The 6,000-nt window shown below is 37.7% G+C and overlaps 1 protein-coding gene across 1 annotated transcript in view; it reads left to right on the forward strand.

The window, feature by feature from the left end:
* Nucleotides 1–6,000, forward strand: part of EPB41L4A (erythrocyte membrane protein band 4.1 like 4A) — a 265,551-nt gene that overhangs the window by 22,070 nt on the left and 237,481 nt on the right. The gene's annotated exons all lie outside the window — the stretch shown is intronic.

Here is a 6,000-nt window from a genome sequence, read left to right on the forward strand (position 1 = left end):
TTTATTTAGTCCCTGACTCCCTTCACTTTTCGTATAAAAAATGGGGAATAATAATCATACCTTCCTTATAGGGCCTTAATGAAGATTAACTGAGAATGTACTCTAGTTGCTGTATTATTTTATAATCCCAGATTTCCATGAGCATAGAATATTAGCATATAAAATATCCTGGTCAATTTGACAAGAAAAATGTAGTTTTATTTGTACTGTATTATTTTATAATCCCAGATTTCCATGAGCATAGAATATTAGCATATAAAATATCCTGGTCAATTTGACAAGGAAAATGTAAAGTTTTATTTATATTTTTTGATTACTGTTGAGTATTTTTTTTTTTCATGTTTATGGGTTATGTGCATTTTTTGTAAATTCCTTTTTTTAGTGTTTTAAACTACTTTATGGTAGTGGTCTCTTCTCTAAATTTATATTCATGTTGCATCTGCCACTCACTTTACATGCACTTGATATTCTGAGCAGCATCAAACACAGCAGTCACAGTTTGGTGCTCATTAGATACTGTGTACATTTTTAAGACATATAATTCATATGTAATAAGAGGGCTATTTTGCTTTGGTAAAAATCATTGTTTCTGTTCTTAGATCAAGTCTATGAATTCTTTATAAGTATTTTTTACTTTTCAGAGAAAACTCTCAAAGTTGTTTCCTTGGGAGTTCATATGAAAAATCAGCTGGAGCTCATTATTTTAAGTGAACTAACTCAGAAGCAGAGAACCAAATACTGCATATTCTCACCTATAAGTGGGAGCTAAACAGTGGGTACATATAGTCATAAAGATGGAAATAATAGATACTGGGGACTCCAAAAGAGGGAAGCGTAGAAAGGGGATGAGGCCTGAAAAATTACCTATTGGGTATAATATTCACTATTTGGGTAATGGGCACATAGGAAGCCCAGTTCCCATGAGTATGCAATATACCCATGAAACAAACATGCACATGTACCTACTGAATCTAAAATAAAATAATATTTTTTACAAAGAAAAGAAAAACTCATCATATTACTTGCACCTTGTTGGTCATTGCAGCTTAAAAATATGCCTATGCATTTCTTGATACTTCTCCTTTCAAAAGGTGATAACTAATTCACCTGCCCTTGAGTATGGGCTGGACTTACTGCTTTGGAAACTATGTTATACAAGGCGCTGTGGCCTGCCCACCCCCGCCCCCTACTCACCTTGCTTTTTGGAAAGCCAGCTGACCTGTCATGAGGCCTCTGTGGTGAGGAACAGAGAGGTCTTACCAATAGGCACGTGACTGGACCACTTTGAAATTTGACCCTTTAGCACCAGTCACGCCATTAGTGGACTGCAGCCCTGGCTGATATTCGGACCGTAACCTTGCAAGAGACCATAAGCCAGAGATACTCAGCTTGATGTAGATTCTCCTGGAGTCTTGACTCTCGGATGCTGCGTGAGATAGGTGTTTGTTGTTTTAAGCCATTAAGTTTTAGGGTCTTTTGTTATACAGCAGTAGTGCCATATAGGTGTCCTCCAGTGTCTGACAGATGTCTGATTTTGTTTAACACTGAAGTGAAAACTCAGTATGATATATTCTGAAACTGAGTATGTATCTGGAAGAAAATTGCTTGTATAGAAACTTTTATACAAAGGCTTTGTAATGTAGACAAAGCCTTTGTATAAAAGAGTGAAATGAGTTTCTAACATTTTTCATGTTTTGTAAGCATTGAGACATGCAGAATTTATTTTCTAGAGATTAGCTTTTGGATGTTTGGCATTGGTAGAGCTGGCTTTGTACCTTAACGCCATTCCTTCTTACCATGTGAAACTGCCCTGGTTTTATAGCCTCTAAGTTTCCTTCAGGCTCCTCTTTTGTAAAGAGGTGGTGGTAACATCTCCTAATTCTAGCATTGTTTTGAAGCTCAAGTGAGATAACTTGTATTATGTTGTCAAGTGATGAATTTAGTTTAAAGGTCTCAATTAGCTTTATTTGCAATTCTAGAATTGGGCAATATTTCTATAAATAGAGTAAGTGTTCCAATGAATGGGGCAGAGGAAGCTGGCTTCATAGATGGAAAAAGAGCTACAGAAGGCAGAAACAACCAAAAGGTTGGTCATTTCAAAGTTACTTTCCTTGTAAAGTGGGACAGAGAGATAGAACAATAGAAAAAAATAACTTGTTAACATCAGGTTACTTTGGGTTAAGGATTAAAACAGAGGGAACTTTATTATTATGCCAGTGGAAGATTGAAACTGGCCTATTTGAGAAATTGGCAGTTTTCTCTCTCTCCTGATTCCTCAGAAGGCCAGATAACAACTCTGTTTGGTTTGGTGACTGGAACTTTAGTATGGACGACTGCGTTTTGATTTTTCAGTCTGATCTGTTGGGGCCTAGTGCAGGAACTTAGTCCAAAACAGTGGCCTCTTACGATTTTTATTTAACAATATTAAATGCTTATTAGTACAGTGTCAGGATTATAAAATCCATAATATTTTAAAAAGTGTTTGAAAATGCCAATACAGATCTAATCCAGGGGAGTAAAAATTTTGAATGAAATAATTTTCTTTTGTTTGAAAATATTAGAGCTTTGCTTTTTAAACGATTATGGTTTTTTTTTTCCCTATTGTTGTTCCCCGAATCTTCTGCTAAGCCATAAATATTTTTTTTTCCATGTCCAACAGTTCTTCTCTTGGGATCAGAAATTACTTTAGCATAAGTTCACAGCTCATTAAATTAATTTAAGAAACAACTGCTTTAGAGGCCTGTAAACCAATAATTTACTCTAAAGTGTGTATTTATGTCTGGGAGCTCATAGCAGGGGGCTAAAGGGGAGAGTAATGGGCTTGGAAACTTCCTTGTCAGTGATGAGGCTGTCTCCTGCTCTGCTGGCTCAGAGACCAGTTACCCAACCAAGTTTCCATTTTGAAGATTAAAGAGAGTTTGTTCTGCAAATCAAATAACGATAGAGGTAGAGTGTGGGGAGAAAAAAAACCCTTGAGCTGTCCCTGCATGTAATAGTTGAGTAGGTGGATGGATGAGAAGCTTGGACCAGATCTTTGAGAGAGCCATCCACTGCTAAGATGGGGCACAGAGCAGTGTCTTGTGTCAAGGCACTTGAGATTTTTTGTATACAGTCTGTCTGTTCCTAATCCTGACCTTCCCATTCTCTCTCCCTCTCTTCAGTTCAGCGGTTCTGACCCCTAAATGTACATTACAATCACCCGGGGGAGCTTTGAAAATGACCAACTAGAAATTCTAATTCAAGGTGTTCTGTGTGGGGTGTGAGTTTGGATAAAGTTAAAAGCTTCCATCAGGAGAGTCAGATGTGTGGAGGAGCCTGACAGCCAAGTGACCTGGGCCAGGTGGGTAGGCCCAATAGGTCTGCCGATCTCTTTACAGATTCCTTCTCTCTGCTTCCCCTGCCTCATCGCCCTTCATTTAAAGCTCTGTTATTTAAGGCTGACTCTGGCTGGCATCAGCTTTTCATGGCACTTTTAAACTGTGACCTTAACTGCTTGCCCTTTTAAATAATGGGAAGGGAGGAGATAGATATATTTTTGCAAAAAATTGCTGGCTATTACCAGTTACTGTAGGGGTAAATTGTTAGTTTGCTGCCTTGTTGGGTTTTGAATTAATTTAATGATGTGTGAATTTATGCTGAAACAACTTGAATTTGTAAGTCTCCTCTGTGCCATCCATGGTCCCTAGAGAGGAACTTTTGGGGTTTGGTGCCTTAAAATTTCTGTCAGTCCTGCTACAGTGCTAGAAGATTGAGATGCTTTACTTCCTTTTTCTTTTATTACTGTTATTAAAAACTAGGTGGGTAACTTTTACATTTCTTTTTAAGTGAGGAAGACAGAAAGTGTATGTCATGACTTCTGCGTAAATGTGTTTTTAATATGATTGTATACATTTTAATAAAATGTACAATCAACAAATCTGTTTCATATCTTTTACAGATAGTATATATTTGAAAATGTAGAAACTTCCCAATTCTGCACTTTGGAGGTCTTGAGATAATTGTAAATATTACTTTGCAGCTCAAAGGAAAATCTGCAAATGATTTAACACAATTTCTTTTAATTATTGCTGCCTGGTAAGAAAATCCATTACCAGTCAATTTCATGCAATGCTTTAGTGGCAGTTCTTTACCTTATAGTCACCGAAATCGATGGGAAGCTGGCATTGTGGTTTGCGCAGGGGCTGGGAGGGCAGCTCTATTGGACATGGTCTCTCAGACACAAGGAGTTCATGCACCTGCCGTATATCCTGCCTGAAGCTGGATCTGGCCGTGATGGAAATGGCGCTGGTACCAGTAGCCCTCTGGGGACCGTTTTAACTACCTGTCAGTTAAATCCAATAGCATATTGAATTAAAACAAGCTGAAATATTCTGTTACCAGAAAAATCTCATTCCCTGAGCATCCTTTTAAATCAGTATTGGGCTATGTAGATTAAATTAGAATTTTTTTTTGTCATCCTTGAAATAATTACTATAAATATGAAACCTTTTAAAATATATGGAAATCAACATTATTAATTTTTAAGCCAATGAAATTTATTATTGAAGGTTTGATGTCCCATTGGAAATGATTTAGCATTAGACAGGAATAATTTGCTGTAAGGGTATTTTATGTAAGGTTTGAGCCATTTTACAGGCTGGGTTTACGAGGTTAACACTTCAGAGGCTGCTTATTTCTTCACTGTACATGTTCGGAATTCAGCATATGATGTCCCTCAGTGGGTGATAATGCCTTCATTATGTCTTCGTGCAAACAGCTTTGCTTGTTAAAGACATGACTAACAGGCTGAAAGGATGCAGTGCATCACTTCATTCCATTATGCCTTTAGAAAGATAAAATGCTAGGTAGGGTTGAATTCTTAAAGTAGCTAGGAATAAGAGTAATTGAATGGACTAATTAAACCACATTTAAAAATTCAATTATTTGGCTAACAGTGAGCTCACAACTATTTCTGAAACAGTAAACCTTAGAGGAAGAAAGAAGTAATGTCCTAGTTTCAGATAATTTAATACATGTGGCCCACATTACTTCCAGAAACATCCTACCAATTTGAACACCCACCAGGAGCTTGTGAGACTGAAACCTATATTAACTCTAGTGATATGTATTTGAAGATTTGAGAGAGCCAAATCTGCATGTAAAAAAATATATTGGGGAGGTTGAATACGACCAATTTTGGTTTGCTGAGTTTTGTGTCCTTTATTCTATTGGGGTCTCTCTTAAGATGTTCCAGATTTGGATATTTCTCTTCTCACTGACTTGAACTAAAATTCTTCTGATTTCAATAAGGAGACAATTTTAGTGGATTACAAGACAGACTGGTTAAAGGATTTTTTAAATTGATTGTGCTTTTGGCACAATCAGTTTAGGTAATGGGATTTACTTTTCTCTCAAAATAACTAGTATGAAGGCTGGCAGTTCAGGGTTGGTTCAGAGGCTTAACAACATATGACTCTAGATTGGCTTTTTTTGTGATTTTCTTGGCCTTTTAAAAAATGGTTGCCTAGTATTAATTAAAAACTTGTTAGCACCTCTGGGATTCTGCCCTCTCTGTGATGGTTTTCCATACTATGCCTGTACTTTTAAAATACCCTTTATTGGACTTTCTCCAAATTTCCCAAGTTGAATCTATGTGTTTCTTTCCAGGGCCCCGACTGATACAGCTATGTCTCTTTTTTATCAGAGGGGAGCATTTTTCCTGGAAGCACCACTTCCCCATTGGACTTACTTTCCCTCTGGTCCTTTTGGTCAGGATGGGGGTCACATTTCGAGGCTGTGGGCTGAGGAGGGAATACACAGCAAGCTCTGGTGGCAGGAGGCTTCTATTGGCAAGGGCTTCACCTGCTCCTTATAAAAGATAAAGCTGAAACCATATCCAAGTATGACCTGTGTTACTTCCAGCTCTACCTGAAGGGGTTGTGGGCCTTGGAGCCTGAATTGCTCATATGGTGATCAGAACTGGCAACCCTAGCCAAAGGATAGGGTTGCTCAGCTCTCTTT

The sequence above is a fragment of the Sapajus apella genome, unplaced genomic scaffold (genome assembly GCF_009761245.1).
Source record: "Sapajus apella isolate SASKATOON/1434 unplaced genomic scaffold, GSC_monkey_1.0 scaffold1, whole genome shotgun sequence".
In the NCBI taxonomy this organism is placed as follows: domain Eukaryota; kingdom Metazoa; phylum Chordata; class Mammalia; order Primates; family Cebidae; genus Sapajus; species Sapajus apella.